Source organism: Centroberyx affinis, unplaced genomic scaffold (assembly GCF_046629955.1).
Source record: "Centroberyx affinis isolate AG114_WGS23_722 - 3 ecotype Tasmania unplaced genomic scaffold, CSIRO-AGI_Caff_v1 ptg000018l_1, whole genome shotgun sequence".
Lineage (NCBI taxonomy): Eukaryota > Metazoa > Chordata > Actinopteri > Beryciformes > Berycidae > Centroberyx > Centroberyx affinis.
In genome coordinates this window covers 71,501-90,870 of record NW_027278733.1, presented here as the reverse complement: position 1 = coordinate 90,870, position 19,370 = coordinate 71,501, and the positions used below count along the sequence as shown (strand labels likewise).

At 42.1% G+C, this 19,370-nt stretch overlaps 1 protein-coding gene across 5 annotated transcripts in view; it reads left to right on the top strand.

Annotated features, from left to right (window-relative positions):
* thrb (thyroid hormone receptor beta) overlaps window positions 1-19,370 on the top strand; it is a 97,430-nt gene that overhangs the window by 11,131 nt on the left and 66,929 nt on the right. The window contains exon 1 of one of the 5 annotated variants that reach the window (XM_071538464.1): window positions 10,091-10,217. The exons of the other annotated variants lie outside the window; for them this stretch is intronic. The gene's annotated coding sequence lies outside the window, so the exon portion shown is untranslated. Of the gene's footprint in view, window positions 1-10,090; window positions 10,218-19,370 lie in introns of those variants that run through there. 5 annotated transcript variants of the gene reach the window in all.

Below are 19,370 nucleotides of genomic sequence, written 5' to 3'. Positions count from 1 at the left end.
ATCCGCCGCAATTCATATTTACATCTTGTGAAGTCGGAAGCGGGAGTTTACAAGGAGCACTTGAAGGCAGCATTAGTTCGCTGCTGAGGGTATTTCAGGTCATCTGTCTGCCTACGCCGCTTGTATGCTGTGTGAAAATGAAGTCAGTTCGCGAGGTTCTGTGGAAATCGTCATCGCACAGGACAGGGTTCAGGTTTGCAACTGTGCAGCCAACGTATATTAAGCCACATCGGTTTATAAAATGATGTAATTTGCATGCAAACAGCAGCAACATTCACGGAGCTTGGGAGCAAATCGGTGGAAAGCGCGTTTGTATTAAGCTCAGTAGTTACACGGAGTTCCCTTTTGATGTCGTTGTTGAAACTTGTTCGGCTGCTTTCGAGCCAAGCTGGATGCCCCACCCCAAGAATGACAGTTGTCAAAATTTATACATGGCCAGTCTTGCTTCTTGCTAAGCGAAATTAACCCCTAAATATTATGGCGTAGTCCCAACATTTAATAGGTAGGTAGGTAGGTACTGTATTAATCCCCGGGGGGGGTCATTTCTTTGCCACAGCAGCAACAGCAATACACAGAATATCGTTTGCCTCCAAAACTGTATATCTATTTCATTTCTGGGGACAAATGATAAACGTCATTTGATTATTTGGTCAAGTGTGATAAATTATTAGACCACTTACTAAACCATTAGAAATGATTCGACGGTTTTATGAAAGCAGGAATACAGAAATGCACGTGCTCCAGAGTTTCTAGATACCGTATGCTAATTTGTGGCACGCGCTGCCCCTGTTGGTTACATTCAGCTCTAATAAAGTTCCCATTCGTTTTCTAATACAGACATTTGCCGAAAAAAGTGTGCCCAGACAATCATTTTGAGTAGGAGTGTCTATAATGTAAATATTTAAGTTAATTTCAATAAAACCTTTTTTAAAGAAGGTTTAAAATTGTCTAGTATTTAATCATATTCAATATGGCATTCCACCATTGCCATATATGCAATGAGTTCTGAAGATTTTGTCTACTTATAGGCACATAAAAAAATGAAATGGGGCTTTCAGTATAACAAGTTTGAGCTGCCTTCCAACATCCTTACTCATAAGTATTAAGCCCATCCACTAGCCTATTTCAGTGGTTCTCAACGTGGGGTCCAGGGACCACCAGGGGTCCTTGAGGGGGTTCCCCAGCAAATCGCTAAATTGTTAAACTTCAACATTATTTCATATACAAGTAGTTAACACAATTAGAGAATGTAAAAGAATGACTATTTTTTATCATAGTTTCACTGTTATCTCTCTACCTACAATACAGATAGTCATGGAATTCTGGATAAAATCATATCTAACAATAAAAATATTCTCAGATTTGGGTCAAGTGAGACAAAATCTCATCAAATGGGGGTCCGTGGCTCTAATGTGGACTAAATTAGGGGTCCGTGATATGACAAAGGTTGAGAATCACTGGCCTATTTCATACTCCACAAACATGTAACAAAAGTAATGGATGCAAAGTTTTAATGCTCTGACTTGTGATGACATTCTCAAGTGGACACATGTTCCGTTGTGTGCGCCTCTCAACCCTCCTACTGCCCCGCATGATTTAAGATGCGATTATTCGTGATTATTTATGAGCCTGCCCAGACTCTGTCATCGTACACGGACGTGGGAAGCATTATTGTGATGATGTGTCCATTGAGAGGAATGTTAGTCAACTGTTGTTGCTGGTTTCGGTTGGGCCTCCTCCTGCTAAGGCCTTGCAGTCTTGGATCATGTTGCTCCCAAGGTGGTTCTGTGGCTTATAATTGTTCCCATATATGTTTGTTGTTAGTCGCACACTCAGGAAGTAATGGCTTGATTTGTTATGGAATCCAAAGCTACAACATGCAACTTTTCACCTTGAGGCAGTAAGTCCCTCTTCCCGCTCAGTCGGTCGAGTTCCCGCCCCAACACCTGTCACTCATCTTGGTGAGCTGTATCTAGCCTGAGCAAGCATATGCCTGAGTTACTGTAAACACTTACACACTTTCTTATGAATACCTCAAAGCGTTTCCCACTAGATGTAACAAAATAAAATCTCTTCCACATAGTGAAAATATTACTTTTCACTGTCTGGCATTAAGTATGTGCCGCATGATTTGTTGTCGCCCAGTGTGTGGGTGACAACAAATCTAACTGTTGTAGTTTAAGGTGTAACCTATGGCCTTACTAATTATGTCGCCTTTTTTACAAATGAACTGCACAGGATTTCCCGCTCGCCGGTAAAAAACACAACAGTCAACATATGATTAAGAGTGAAACAAAATGATAGAAACATACTGTGTATATACCACATTTCTCAGGCAGTATTTGCTTCTAAAATAGTAGGTGTTTTCTCTACGGCTGTGTGATTAATCAAACGAAAACTGAAGTTGCGATTTAAACATGCAGGGGAAATGTGACAAATGGATTATTCAGCGGTTGTTTTGAATGCGTCAGCCAATGGCTGTAAATAAACTTTGGAAAATGAACTAGCATACAGGCTTAATAGTCTTATTTGACTCTAACAGACAATATTTCATTACGATGTACATATGTGCCAACACTTTTTTTTCTAATCTGTTTCCTAGAAATGCTCCCTTGCTGTCATTTCCCCTGACTATAGACTATTCAGTTAGCTGTTAGATTCGTTGAATGACTGGATCACCTGAAAGTGAGACTCTCACTTTATTTGTGTATCTGATCTTTCGGGGGAGATGGGATTTTGCCTCTTGGCTTCGTGAGATGCAAATCAAGTACAACTGTGAACCAGAGAACCATCTTGTGATCACAGTTGAGGTCAAACAAGATATTCACCATGGAAATTATCATTGTGTTGTCATACACATAGCAAGTCCTCCTCAGTTGTCCAGTTTTGCTGCATTAGTGACAGTTAGGTTGCCTGCAGCTGCATAAAGAGGCAAATCTATGGTAATATATGAATCAGTCCCTATCAACAGGAGGTACATTTGGCTGTGCGGTGTAAATGAGTCAAGCCCGCTGAGGGACCCGGGGCTCTATTTTTTCCCAGGCCACGACAGTCCGTTCACAAGCGTCATTCATAACCCCCGACTATTACATGAAATTGTAGGCGCTGTTAGGGGCCGCGCAGTTCATCAGAAAAATAAATACATTTGAAATTGCGAAATTGCCGTGCAGTTTTCCCCCGAATCGCCGGAGTTTACAGTTGTTTGATCAAGGCGTCGTATTCTTCAGACGGCTTCCTATGTTCTGCTGATGTTTCATTTGGAATCTTCTGTTGTATTCGAGCAGAAAGCCTCCCCCTCTCTTTGAACTTTCTTTTTTAAGATCTTAGATGCCTTTATTAGGTAGACGCTAGTGAAGAGAGACAGGAAAGGATGATGAGAGAGAGGCGGATGACAAAGGTTCTGGTGCAAATTTACGTGCATCTGCAATCATTGCATCTGCAATAATCCAAAAAATCTGCTGAGTTTCCCAGTTCAGTCAGCTCTATAGGACATGAATGGACTTCCGGTGACTTGTTGATCCTGTTGCTCAAAGTGTGCAGTCACAAATAAGGCTGTGATCATCCTCCAGGGCAGTGCAGGTTATTCTAGGTATCACAGACCGACAACAGCAGCTATGAGTAAAGAAAAGTCTGACAAGCTGAGTCATTGTGTGCTGTAGTCTACTACTGATGACATGACAGTTCAAGGTTTTCGGCCGCTACGCCAGAACGCTCGATGTATTTCTGTTGTTTGTGATTTATGTAGGCGGCATCGTACCCCTCCACCTACATTCTGAATTGCCTAATGTAGCTAAAGCCCGGTTCTTAGGGCATGATTGATTTCTCAGTGGGTGCGCTGGAAAGAGTCGATTCATATGCTCCTAACCTTGTCCTTTGTGCGATACGTTCTAAAATTGTTTATGGCCCAGCGTGCAGAAATAGGTTGACATTTCCCAAAAAAGAAAATGCAAATTTTCTGTGAGCCATTTTTTGTGGGCCATTAGCAGATGATGTTGAACTTCAAAAGCTAATGAAACAGATTTACCTTGGTCAGTGTTATGTAGCTATTATTTAGCTGCTTGTCCTGATGCTTCATTTGAGCCATAACACAGCTATATTGAATATAGCAAGTCTGGGATACCATTGTCATAACAAATACCTAGCATCAGTATGAAAAAATGGTGGCCATGTGTTATGCTTTTTTTTTCATACTATGACATGGTTGACTGAGCAATTGGACCAGTATTGGATTTTGAAGGCCTATACCAATATTTTCAAGATTTCAAGATTCAAGATTCAATAGTTTATTGCCATATCAACAGAGTTGATTGGAATTAGTCTTAGTCTTATTTTATTTTATCTTATCTTAACTTATTTTATCTTGTGTCTTATTTTTGGATTGAAGCTGCCAATAGCTGATATTTTCATTTCAATATCTTTAACTTTGTCCATTTTCATGGCAAAAAATGTGACAAATTTGAAAGTGTTCAGTGTTTCAAGTATGTCATTAAACATTATGGTCATAATTTCGGAGGGTGACATCATTGGCTAGCCGATATATGAGATTTAATAAAAGATTTAATAAAAGGCCAATAACTTTTATAGGAGTTTATAGGAACTTCTACTGTGTCATAATGTGCTTGTTTGATCTTGACCACCTCTTGCATGTCGCCGTCTGTCAAATGCTTGCTGGGTAATGACTCAGAATTTGAGTGACATTTCCCTGATAGGCTTAATGCCTTTCAACGGCACGCAAACAGTCTTACAGTCTTAATGTTGCATAGCCTATCTCTGCAATTTGTATAGGCTTGCAGCTCTGAACATAACCTTCACTGTCACGGGAAACATGGATCTTGAAACATAACTTCAGCTTTTGTTGTACTTGTACTGACGGTTTGTTTGTGGGTGAGCGATACTTGTCATGAATCAGCATATAAGCCTAGCCAAGGGGCCTTACTAGGAACAGATGTAGTATATAAATACAAAGTAATTTAGGTAGCTTGTAGGAAAGTTTCTATGAATCAAAACATAGTAACATAACAGCGATCTCACACTGTGGACTTGAAAAGCAAGCCGCCACTGTTCTGAGGTCGAGATGAAAGACTTTGAACTCAGCCGAGGAAATATGATTCACATGCCCTGTAACTGAAATCTAATCTTCATAAGCGTGCATTCAACTGATAACTTGTTATTGCCTGTATTATGCTGTAGTAGTATTGTTGATTTGTGTGGAGTCCAGTGGGATTTCTGAATTAGTCGTCCGTTTGGCTTCAGTTTGATAGCGGGCTTAGTGTTCGTTGAACTGTTGATTGGACTTTCAAGCCTATGGTGTGTATTGTTATGATAACATTATGATATGATAACATTACTCTACTAGTCTTGCCCTTTCCATTCTGCTGACTAGGCCTTAATAGAGCCAACATGGCAAGCCTCCCTTTATTATAGCTGATCATTTTGTTCCTTTAGGTGCTGTGCAAACCTTCTCCTCCTCCTCCTCCTCTGCAGTTAGTGGATCTTTGGATCAATGCAACAATTTGTGTCCGATCAGTTGTGTGTTGAGTGCTATTTTATTGGGTGCCTGTGCTGAGTGAACAGTGGTAACCTAGAGAATATACAGCTCTGAATCATGCATTTATTTCAGTAGAGCTGCCACTTCTCTTTCCAAGAATGCTTGGACTCAACAGTGCTCCAGTCCAACTGGCTTTGTGCGAAATCTCTGCAAAGTTGCATCTCTGCAAAACAAAGACGCACTTACCGTAAATTAACAATGCAAGATGGTGATGCTGATAACACGGTCAACACAGCAGCATCAGCACAATCAAGGCAGAGAGCGATGTCGAGCAAAGATATCTGGAGTGAACAAGCACTAGAACCCAATACTCCATCTAGTTACTGCATGTTTTCAGTAATGAGTGTCTTGGAACTCCAATGGGTGGGGAATTTTTGTTCCAAAACAGAGTGTGAAATCTCAACGCTTTGCCAGGTGCTTTTACCATGTAATCGATGAGTCATTGTATTGATCAACCCCCTCAAGATATACACTATAATGGTCAATTTATGCTATGGGACAGTAAAAACCCTACTTATTTCCCCTTTAAGGAATGAAGTTATTTAAGAAACTTTCCCCCATTCTTTCATGTGAAAGATTAAAAGGCGGTTATTTCTTCATGTTGCTTTTAATCATCTTTACTATAGTGACCTCACCTTTATTATAGTGATTGAGAACAAGTCTGATCTAGTCTCAAAGACTTATTAGGCTAACCATCAGTTATTATTTTACAGTTCTCATACAGGGACGATCAAAAGGAACCTTATGCCTTTTTATTTCATTTAAGTTTGAAGCATTGCTGATTTTTGAGTATACTAGGAGTAAATATCTTTAAAGGGTAAACAATTTGCAAGTAATATTCCCCTTTTCTCCAAAGATATTTGGAGTTTTGCCTTCCGCGTTTGTTATTTTCTTCGCCAACCCAAAGTAGGTCTTACCTTTGTATAATATGCCATAGAGTCTGTAAAGTCTCTCTTAAGTAAGTCTGAGTGATTGGCAATGCGCTTCGGGTTGAGATAAACCTGTATGAACTTCCTTAAAGAGCGTGAAACTACAGACAAAGTGTGTTTAATCTCACTTCCACTAAAAAAAAAACACTTTTAAGGCCTGTGTTGTTAACAGAACACGCTCCTCTCCCATTTATCCTTGTCTGAATGTCATCGTCTTTGCAGAAGCTCATATATAAATGAATTCCGTACAACTCCATTTGGCCTTATCAAAAGAAACTATTACCATGGGTAAGTAATCATTCACCTTGAAAAACGTCAGTGTTTGATAATTAAATGATGCACTGGAGCAAGAGTGTGCGGCTCTCATCTTTTTTATCGTTAATCTTAAACGCGAACCGAAATGCGTTTATGAAAGCCTTTCCAAATTGAACCATCAGAATTTATGAAGTAGTCTGTCTACTCTTGGTTTAATCTATTTATTCCCCGGATAGCCATAGATATTCATTGAATGACTGTATTTTGCACCCAGTATTCACTCCTCAAGAAACCATTTTGAGACATTCCTTTGTGAAACGATGCAATACCGGACTGTTTCATTGACTTGCCGCTTATTGGCCAAATGAGCTTGCGGTTTTAAGTGTGCCTGCAGGGGATTTTTTATGAATGATGCAGCAAAAATAGATTGAGCAGATGGTAAGCAGGCCGCTACAGGTATGAGCTTCGTGGCATGTAACGATGAGCCAAGGGAACGGCCCAGAAGGCCTGATTCAGTCTAGTTTCTCTCCCACAGATGAGAAGGATGTGTCTCATTCTGTGGCCAAGCGTTTGGATAGAGAACAGACTGTCACGGCTTGGCAAAGTAGACCCGGGAAGAATTCATATTTAGCTGTGTTTTTTTTTTTTTTTTTTGATCAAACAGGATTTTATGGCGGTTTTTGCTCGACTGGAGCTGTCAGATTTTTTTTTTTTTTACTAGTGCAGCAAACGGCACCGAGTCAAAACACAACCGCACACCGAGGTGGCCGAGCCTGACAACTGAGAAATGCGGGCTTGTGTGGCAGGAGCGTATCTGAAGCCTTGTGTTTCTTTCTGGTCAAGGATAAAGCTGCTGCCTGGCAACAAGTCTCTCTGTCTTGGAGCATCTGCCTTTTCTTTATCCAGACTGCGATCGTGATCCTGTCTTCCCACAGCTGATCACCCTGATGATTTGAGAGATTTGTCGAGATCACTCGGCAGAACGGCGTGAAAAAAGGGAGAGCGCGCGCCTTTTAATACGCCCAAACTAAGACACTAAGTCAGACGGGTTTTTTTTTTTTTCCTCTCCAACGTGCGAGGAGGGTGACGGTTAACCTGTTTTGTTTTCCTCGTGGCTGTGGACGGGTGGAGGCGGCGTGAGGTCGGACAAAGTTCAGAAATTAATGCATAATGCAATCCTTGTGCTGCTTTGATAGCCAAGTATTTGCTGTTTATTGGTTTCTGTCAGCGTCTTCGGCCAAAGTTGTTCATCACAGGGTCAAGCGGAGCGGACCTGAGACTGCGCTGACTGAAAATGTTTCTAACACATGTTTTAAGACCGCTGTCAGTTTCCTTGAAAATAGAGGGCGTCCCAAAGTTTGGAGTCATAGGGGACACCTCAAACCAAAGCAGTATCAAAACTGCTTTTCAGAAAACACACATGGTGTTTCCTTACCCCTATGATTCCAGAGTTTTCGGACACCTTGCACCTTGCATGCGTTTTGCTTTGAGATATCTGAGTGGCACACCTTGGCACATCCTGCTACTGCGAGCTTAGAGGAAACTGTGCCGCTGACGATGAGACAGAACTCCTCTGAACTCCGACTCTGACGAACAAGGCCTGTTTATGAAGTTTGTCTGGCTGGATATGCCTGCAGCTGTCAGAAACAACTGCCCCCATGGCATACACACAGTAAATCACTTTGATTCAACAATGGTCAATGCTGGACGGATGGATGGGTTTCCTGCAGTGTTTTTTTAATTCATGGAACACCATGTAAGCACTGGGCACATCGAGCCGCGTATTATGTATTCATGACATTACGCCCTATGTGACCCGGCCTTCCCTTCACTCTTCACTGTGTACCGTGCTATAGGGCTGGGCAGTACCAGTTTTGCCCAAATATAATGGGGCTGTGGCTGAGTCGGCTCATTAAACGAACACAAAACAACCTCAAAAAAGTAGAAAATATAGACTACTATACCTCCAGGCTTCTGGACAAAAAGGCATGTCTGGCTTCAGCTGTATAGAAATTGGCAGCGCACATATATACATAGAGGACATACATAAAAATTGTTTTCTCTCGACTTAATTATCTTATCACGACAAAACAAACGTCGTTTTCTCATCCTAAAGACTCATTTTTTTTATTACCACAACATAAAAGATGTTTTTCTCATCATAACAAGATCATTTTGTATTGTGAGATGATGTTGTATTTTAGACTGTTGCAAGAAGCCAAAAAATGGAGCAGAAGATCCAGATTTTATTTTGACCACGGTTTGCCATATCAGTACTGTGTCCATCACCTCCGAAGTAAGCTGTCTAATCTGGGCCTTTAGTAGCTGAAGTAGATAATAGCGTGACATTTTCCCAATAGAGAGGAGTAAGCAAGCTAATCAGAGCAGAGATCAATACATAATAATAACACACAGCCGTCTAAAACACTGGAGTAATTTGCTTTTTTTTTGGCCTGAGAACAAAATGTGCACTGTTCTAATGGTTGAGTCATTGATAGTGATCAACAACTCTGTCACCCCCCCCCCCCCCACCCACCGATATATTATGCTCATTCTGTGCTATGGGACAGTAAAAAAGTTTATTTGGCCCAAATCAGCCGACTTTTCCTCATATCACTCCACTTGAACCTGAAGAGCTGCCAAACCGCCGCAGTAGCGTTTTCTCTTTTTAATTTCCCTCACCTTCCCCCTCAGAGCGGCTATTGCAAAGTCAGTTGACACTTGCCTGAAGGGAGTAACAGTGTAATTTGCGCTCCAGCTGCAATGACTAGTGGTGCTGGTATACACAAGAGCTAATGAATAGCAAACATAATGTGTTATTTTAATAGGAAACGCAAATTATATCACAGTACTGAATATGATACCTTGAACCCTGGCATACAATATAAGAACGTTAATATTATCAATATTGGGATTCTGCCGTCTTAGAAAAAATGAAGTGTAATTCCAATGCTATCTGTCTCTCTACATCTGTATATATATGTATGGAGTGGTGTTTTTCCAGAGCCCAGTCACCGGTCACAGTTGCTCACTCTACTCTCGTCTCTCCCTCAGCGAATCACGAAGCCAGACGCTGGAGTTTCCTTTTAGACAGAAGGAAGTGAAACACAATAGCTAGGCAAAACAGAAGCTGGCAGACTGTGCTCTGGGTGCTACATGCAGCGTCTCACTTATTCTCTTCTTTTTTCGCTCTTGCCGCGTCGCGCACACGCTCTCCGATGGGTGTGTATGTGAGAATGCAGAGCACGGGTCGGCCGGTCTGCCGTGGCATTCGCCGCCAGTTGCCAGGAGGTGTGTGATTGACTCTGCGTCACCCTGCTTTCTGCCCTTCCTGTGTCACTTCTTCTTTGTTTTGTTTTTTTTTGGTTCCCTGTACCGTATATCGGTTTCTATAGGTGCTGTGTGTGTGTGTGTGTGCGTGTGTGTTCATGTTAAAGCCATTCGAAGAGTAAAGAAAGAGGAAGGCTGCAAATCATTTCATTCTGGTGAGGAAGGCTGCATGCAAGAGCAGCGTATGTTATTTATTTTGGAGGCTTTTATTTTGTATTAATTCATATATCAAATAGCTCCACTGGCATAATTGTGTTTTTTTTATGTTTGTTGGATGTCTTTGAATTATTTATAGAAGTATGAAGGAGACGGAAACCTAGCTGCAGAGGGAGGCAACTTTCAGTCACACTTGCAATATACTAAAAAAAAATGGCTTTAAAAGGCAACAAATAAGGGTTTTGTTTGACACGTGAGACTGTAGTCTTGTTCTGAGACGATGAGACAGGGGGGGGGATTGCCGACTTGTTTAGCTATGAGACTGTTGAGAGGCGTCGTGTTCTGTGTCCTCAGAGTGGGAGTTTCAGACAAGACACATTAAGGCAATTGGATTCGCGAGGCCTATAAAGCAGTCGAACGATACACCCTGATCTGGAGGAGAAGAAACCATGTGTTCGGTCTTTAGAGGGCTTCTGCCACAACACGCCCCAAACCGGCTCTTGATGTGGGGCCGAGGCTCGAGCGTAAGCAGATTTTTTGTCCCGTACCTCACCTTTCCTCTCCGCGATTAAAGCGCCCTAAAGCCGATTGTGGCTTTGCGTCGTCTGAACCCTTTTTTTTTTGGTCGAAATCTGCTTTGTCGCCGAAGAGAAGAGAACCAAAGCCTAAATCGGAAATCTCTTTTGTTTTTAGGAATACAAAGATTTGGGGACTTTCGGACAAAGAACGGCTGTTTTTTTTTTTCTGGGAATGTGGCAGAAGAGTTTTTGAAGCAGATTTGTTTGCTTCGGGTGTTAATTGACCGCATAGTCAGATGATAAAAAAAGATGCAAAGATGTCAATTTCTAGTCTCGCCGCAGAAATGAAATGAGTGTTTTCTCCGACGCTGGGATCACACTCAATCTGTAATGGATTTGTGTTGCTGCAGACCGGGTGACGCTCGATGTCAGGATCCCAAAACGTATTGAGAAGAGGCGGATTAGACGCGCTAATCGGCTGCAGCATTACAGCACAGATTTCCGATTTGGCTCTGATTCACTAACCAAATATTTTCAGCATGAAAAACTTAACAGAGAGCAAGCGAAAAAAAAAGAAAAAAGAAGCAAAACGGCATTAGTAAAAGAAATCCAAAGCATGGGACGCCTTCATCACACCGCGAAGCACCTGCAGCAGTGATGGGTACTTTTATTTTGAAATGAGCGAGCTTCCACGAGAGGTTCAAGCGCGATCCGTGGCCCGAGTCTCCTTTTTGAAAGTTCAACAGTGCACACTAAACTATATCTTTGCTTCCAAAAGTTGACCGGCTTTTTTTTAATTGGCATTTCAGCAAAAAACAGCCTGGAACGAATGCGAGTGTTGTGTTTTTGCTGAAAAGCTCCGGGTTGTCCTTTGACATTTTTTTCGGGGAGAGAGGGAAGCCCCCCCCCCCCCCCGTGGATTGGAAAAGAAACAGCGGCGTTGATCGCCGGGGTCACTGTGTGCAGCATACAAATGGGAAAGTTCACTGAATCGGTTCCCAGAGAAAAAAAAAAGGTGGCAGCCAAAATGAGCGTTACACCAATATGAAGTCTTTACTTGTCAGATTGTTTCGGTTTCTTCCCCCTCTGTTCTGATCTGTTATTCGTTCCTCTCGTCTTGAAACGTGCGATTGGGACGCCTTCTCTCTATCATCCTGACATCTTGACCTCAGCATTGGCAGCCTGTCTCAGTCGCTCTTCCAACGGTGTTGCTGTCCCTCGGTTTTTTTTTTTCTGTCATTTACCTTTCCCCCTGTAATCACGACAGCCGTCACTAAACGCGGCCCGCCTTTGTTCCACGCATCATCATCATTCATGCACTTCTTGTTATTTGCATCATTCGTTTCCCCTGCTTTGCATATGTGCTTGATGTACCTTGTTTTACCCCTGAGAGATTCAGCCGCTGCCACTTTCTGATAACAGCGTAGGGCTTCCCAAAGGAGCGGTTATCATATTCTGATGGCTTTATATTGGTTCTAATATCTAACCCGCTTTCAATCTGATCAGAAGGCTTTTTCGGTAAAAGCTTTATCTTGATTAGCAACCGGGTTTGTTTTCCATTCCATTTCCATGATTTTCTACTTCCATGATGATCCTGAATAATTTATTCGATGTCCGCAGATCAGAAAGATCAATATTGACATAATGTTATGACTTGGAAAAGCCAAAGTAGATTGGTGGCAGAAGGAGAAGGAGAAGGAGAATCATAGATAGTCAAGTATGTTTAACTAAAGGACAGGAACAAATGAGGGATGTTCTCTCATTCTGTTGACAGACATGTGTCATTTCATTGTGAATATTGCAATATTTGAATTTTTTTTAATAAATAATTTAGGACAAGTAAAATAAAAACCCCACCCCGCGAATGGTGATAATATCGTATATCGCAATATTTTGGTAGGACAGTATCGCAATATTAAATTTTGGATTTCGCCTAATTTGATGTGTATTAGATGTTGGAAAAAGATACTGTTGTCTGCCATCTTTCTGCTGGCATGTCGCCTGTAGCTCGGTGACAGACACTTCCTACTACCTGCCTTATCGAGCAAGCAAAGGTCATCACCGGCAGCACATTTCAACACAGATACAGTATACCAGCCATTCACCGTGTGGTTGTGTTTTAACAAAAGACATCAGCAGTGCAGGGAGGCCTTCAAGGGAAAGTAAAGCTTTATTTAGATGAAACCGTTGTTCTTTCACATCCAAACCGCCTGAACCGGATCGCTAGACACGCAACCTGGCTGGTTTTATTACAGTTCACCTCCCTCACAAATAAATAACTCAAGTCTGTAAGGTTTGGATCTAACCTGCAGCATATGCGGTTATGCATTTGATGCCAGTTGACCTGCTGGTGATGCAGTATGCAATGATCTACAAAAACTAAAACTAAACTAAAACTAACCTTATGCCCTCTCTTTCTCTTTTATGTGACTGGATCTCGACAACCAACTACTGACACCACTGCAGGTAAGTCCTGGTCTCTTTTCATTCCTTGTGTGTGTGTTGGATTCTCTGAAATCACTTGTTTTCCCCAAATTCCCTCGAATTTTTTTCCTGTAACTTTTCCCAGAATCATTAAGTGTTTTTACACGCGATAACGCTTGTGCTCCCAGGTGTGTTGTCTCAGTTAATAGATATCTCTGCGTAGCGCCTTTTGATCGTTCGGCGGTATCATTAATCATAGTGATATGTTTAATCATAGCGAGCACTGATATTATGGGCTTAAATATAATTTTGTAATCAAACCTAAGGCCAAAACGTTTCATCCATCGGAAAGTGCAGAGGCAGCGTCAGGTTTTATTGAAAAGGAGACTGTCAGATAAAGATGCACGCATGCACAGGCACACACACACATACACACACACATACACACACATACACACACACACGCATGATGCAGAAGGCTTCCAACACACGGAACTGCTCAGAACTTGTCACAGACAGTTTGAAAGTGACGGCACTTGGAAGCACTTGGAAAATATGTGTGGGGGGGGTAATTTTACATATCACTGATTGATGCAAATACACACACACACACGCATACACACACAGAGAAACACCCCACACATTACATGTTGCGATAATGGAATAGGTTTCTGTTTATCTTTCCATGATAGAAACTATTTTCGCAACAAATTTGCCAAAACCTCATGTTTCCTAGCGTCTGTTAAATTCTCTTTTCCCCAAACTCCAGGCTCCGTGATTCAGTCCACAGTTTCTGCAAAGTGGAAAACACAGGCCGCTGTGTGGGTTGATATAGGTACCTATGCCTGTGCCTTCAGCCATACCGCTAGCTGTGTGGCCTAATGTGATCCTGTTATAATCTGGAGTGGATCTATGTTAGGTATGAGGAGCTTATGAACCCCCGGCAGTCGGTGTGGAGCTGCGCCGTGTTTTCGTGCTTCGGGGAAAGTCTGAGAAACACTCTCAGGCTTGGATGGGGTTGAATTATTCATGGAGAGAGAGAGAGAGAGAGAGAGAGAGAGAAAGAGAAAGAGAGAGAGGGGAGCTGTAAAAGCCTTCATCTTCACTTTTCTGCCCCTGGCTGTGCCGCTCTGTGGTTGCACTCGCAGTGATGGGGTCAGTCGGGGTAAGAAGCCACGTGATCTCCCCCCCCCGCCAAAATACCCCCTCATCCTATAGATGCCACATGGAGAGGGGCTAAAAGGGGGATAGGGGGGTGGGAAGGAAACCCTAACAGGCTACACAAATTGCCCCCCCCCTGCCTGCCGCTTGTAGATTCCTATCCAAACCACACATTTTAAGGATGTCAGCGATCCCTATCTAAACATCTGCTCTGTATTTTTGTTCACCCGTCACCGTGTTGGTCGTGTCGACTTGTACATATTTGTCTGTCTCCGCTGTCAACAGATTGTAAAGCGGTGAGAAGTTATAACTTTGTAATGCTGAGGGCCATGAAAAGAGACACTGCTCGCCTGTAGGCTGCAGATGAGCAGTCACTGGAATTCTTACAGTAATTCTGAAATCTGATAATGACGTAATGATGTTCTGCTCGTGTCAGAGACTGTGGCCGTCGGTTTTTAAACGGGAGCGCCGGAGATCTCGACTTTCTTCACGATCTCTCTCTCTCGGACCCGGTCGGTGTGGAGTGCAGTTATTTTGGACCCGAGCGCGGTTTGCCCTTTAGTTCTGGTTTGCGTGGCCAGATGCGAACACTGCGATCGGACCGAGACTTTGTTGAGAGGGGAGGGAGGTTTCCCCACTTCTTTTCCCAAACCAACCGTGGAGCTTCGTTTCGGAGGGAGAATGTGATTCAGCCATGGTCCCAGCAACACACAGGAAGCACGGCACATTAAGCACGCAATGAATTATGGGGATAGGACAAGTTTTACCCCAGAAGAAAGTCTACTAACTCATTTTTTTTTTTTTTAGCAGTACATAGAATGCAAACGTGAGAAATAAAGTGTAAAATAGAATAAAAATGTATTAATAAAATAAAATGAATCAAATTAAATAACAGACACATATCAGAACAAACAGAAATATATAAACAAACGAGCAAACAAATAAATAACAAAAATGTTATTTGTGAGGAAAGCATGATGTTACGGAAATAACATGGTAATTAAAAAAGTAAAGACCAAACATTAAAGCGGCAGTACAATTGTGTTAAATTTCATTTTCACACAACAGTTAAGACATTTTGGGCAATTTTACATTAACATACTGAAAAACACAATCTCCACTGCAGTGGATCTTTAAAGAAAAAAAGAAAAAACACAGCTATTAAAGTAAGAGCTGTATGTTAGAACAGCCTAGGAACATAGGCAATAGCATGAGACCAGGTGGATAATGTCTCAAGAAAGTCTACTAACTAATGAAGGAAAAGTGGCTTTCGGTTGATACATTTTGGTTCGCTGGGAATTTTGCGTATCATTATGTGTATCATTTTAACATCAATAAATTATTACCACATTCAGTTTGAAACATTAATAGAACAAGGCAATCGCTGTGAAGATTGTTACATTTGCATATTGCATTTTACATTGTGAGCCAGCAGGTCAGATTTGGTGGGAAATCTGATGGATTGCTTTAAAAAAGGACATTGTTAGGAGATTGCTTTATGGCACAAAATAGGAACCATTTTCCCATCTTTGCAAGTAATGCAGAACTTTATTCGAGTTCCATTATTCTAACTGCAGAGTTTCAGCTTACCTGCTTAGAATGCATATCGGCTGTTATCAAGGCTGCTATTGCTCTTATCTTTGAGAAACAAAATGCTACATGTGGCACCTTTGTGGCACATGTAGCCAAAAGCAATAGATAAATGAAGCAAAGTGACAACCTGATCCCTCCTTCAGACCAAAGACTGTAGATTTAACCTTAATCTCAGTGTTACCCTCACTTAAACAGACAATCCACCCTAATGCAGATTAGCAAAAAATAACCATTTGTGATGTGTACCTTGCATTTCTGGGCCCATTTTTCTGTTTGGGGGTATATTATTCTTATTCCCTCGTAGAAGACGTGACGTCAGATCGAGATATTTCCTGCACAGCTACAACGGAGTTTAATAGCAGAAATATTTTCCACCGATGTTCAACAATCACCATCATATAAGAGACAGAGATACCAATTTCTCCACCGACAGTAGCAAGTAGTAGCCTCAAGAGACCAGAATACAATGCAGCCACAAGACATCTTGGGCTCACCTCCTTGCCTTGCGTCTCCTCCTCGACTCCTCGTGACCCCGGTGTCCTGTCAATTGGAAAGTCCTTGAACGCGCCATATCGAAGTGATGTTTGAAGTGTGGCGTTGAGGCTCCTCGCGGCACGGTATCTCCTTCCTAGCTGTAAGAACATAATATGCAAATAATGTTTAGTAAAAATGTATTATCCCTGAAGGGAAATTCCATGGCAACCCACATAAACACAGTTCACAAGAAAACGCAGAATGAGAGACACATCAAGGTTTTCAATCACAGCAAAACAAACAAGTCACCCAGAGAAGGCAGAAATTCCCCGTGAAGATTTTCAGTGCGGAGATTAATCAGCAGCCGCGTCTCCTCCTCTGTTCCTACAATCACATTCAGAAGCCTTAAAGAAATAGTTTGCCCAAAAATGGAAACGTTGTCATACTCACTCTCATGTCAGTTGAAACACTGGGGAAGTTTGTATGTCAATATAACACACAGCAAGGTGGTGTGGTGCAGCGTCATTCCAGCTTTCTCCAAAAGTGAATGGAGGCCGTCTCTTTAGAGTTCCAAAAAGGGCAAAAACAATGACCATAAAATTTCTCCAAACAGCATAATCCAAATGTTCTGAAGCCGAACGATTGCACTGTGGGTCCAAAAGTCCAACTTTTTATTTTAGATTTTCCCCAATCATGGAGCTCTGGTCACAGAATATTCAAATTAGTTGTGTAACTGATATTTTAGTAACTTTACTGGCTAAAAGTTGCTATGCACCTAAAGGCTCAACAAAGAGTGAGAATGTTACATCTTGGCGTCTTGGGTATCATGTAAAATTCAACTTTCCCATTTGTATTTACCACTTTATTAGGTCATTCAAGAGCGTTTTGCCTGTAATTCCAATATTCCCGACAGCATTTGAAGGCAACATTTGCTTTGTGCTGTAGTGATGCTTGGCACGGTGCAGAACAAGTGTGGAAAATCTGGGAGATAATGAGGTAAATATTGGACTTTTGGACCCACAGTGCAGTCATTTGGCTTCAAAACACCAGGATTATGCTGTTTGGAGAAATGTTACGGTCATTTAATTTTATTATACAACTCAATCAGAGCTGTCAGCATATGCACATTTAACACTTAACAAATATTAGGCTAAGATTTAAAACCTATTAATCTTTGGAGAATATACAACATAGTAGTTTGGGCTACCTACAGCTGTGGTTGTTTTTTCTGCACATTTCTGGCAGTGGGCACACCAATTGTCTTCACTCATTATTTTTGAGTTGAGGATACATAATGATTGCGGCCCATTTTTGGATGCCGAGTCAGCGAGGAGTCGAGGACGAGGGGGGGGGGGGGGGGGGGTTGGGGTGGAGGAGGAGACGCATTTTGGCCAAATGGGACGCACCTAAAGTCCCAAGTCCCAAACTTTTAGGTTGCGTCCCAAAAGTTCACGAACTAAGGCAACAAGTTCACACCCTTTCTCTGGGGGGGGGGTTGTCGAAAGGCATTCTGGGAAACGTAGGAAATCGCTCACTGCAGCAGGGGTAGAGGAGGCAGGTTGAGGGGTTACAAAATAACTCCTGGAATGCCCTGAGCATCACGAATTAGTATCTAACGGCGTTAAGAGCATCCGTCTTGGGATTTTTCCGTTAAGATAACATTTGATGGTCCCGGCTGAGCGGCCCATGTGGCCCCCGTCTGCCGGCCCTCCAGGCTTTAAGGAGTGCTGGAATGGAAGCCTCCAGCAGTGTGACCTGTTATGTAAGGCTTTGGCTGTTGTGCTCGGAGCAGCGTGGCCCCTGCCCCTGTCCCGCTGCCAACAAGCACAGGAGGTTTCATCACCCCCGCTGTTTCAAAGGGCCCTCTGGACTCTGGATATTGTTTTGTGCGGCAGCGCGGGCCGAACTAATTCATTCTCTCCTCTTCTCTCTCTCTCTCTCTCTCCTTTTGCACTGACCATCTGTCACCCTACCCTGGTATTCTTCCTCCTCTAAACCCTCTTTCGCTTTTCCTCCTCCACTCGCACTCCCGTTTTGCTGACTCACTCCACTCTCTGAAATTATAATGCGCTGAAATAGCTGACTCTCTCCCGTGGTCTTATTGCGCCATTTTGTTTTTTATATGATCCCCTTCTCCTCGGCGATTCCGTCCCCGCCGAGAGCCTGTCCAGCACCGGGCTGTGAGGCGAGGAAGAAAAGTTACTTTTTTATACTTTTGTTTTTTTTTGGATTTGGAGTTGGTTTGGATTTTTGAAAGTAGAGCTGATTGTTATTATTTGGCCTATTTGGTTTTGAGGGAAGCCTTATCAGCAGCCAGATATCATCATCATCATTATAGTTATAATAAATAACATTTAGACTATTACTGATAACAGAAATTCTTTAATTTCCAGTCTTATTGGGACAATCAGTAACACTTTATTTTAAGTGGTGCTCAAAAGACATTGTAAGGAAGCATAAGCACATTATAAACAGAACCTTAGTGCATGATAATTATTATAATCAGAGGATGACAAATTTAATCTGCAAAAAAGTAATGGGGTTGAATACTTTAGGGAGCTACTGTATGGTTAAAGACACGATATTAAATTGAATGTTGTTTTCTGATGTTTCTCTGATGATTATATTGTAAGAAAAATGTATCTGTGCTTTCTAATGGGCTTATAAACTGCTTGTAATGCAGCACTTCATGTAAAGTGCTGCTGTGTAAAATGAAGGAAAACTAATCGCAACAAGAGGACATTCAGACTGTGATTTCAAGCTCTTGATTCAGGTTCTCATTGCTTGGAATTTGTCAACTCGCAGCTCGGACCATTGCAAGGAAACGGGCCAAAATTCGGAGTGTTTTTCACAATGGCTGGTCCAGATTGTAACCTGAGTCTGATGGCTCTTACCCTGCATTCACACTGTGAACAACTTGGTCATTGTGATGCTCTATTCTGACCGTTTGTAAGCGATTGTAAGGCAAATGATGTGTTTTTT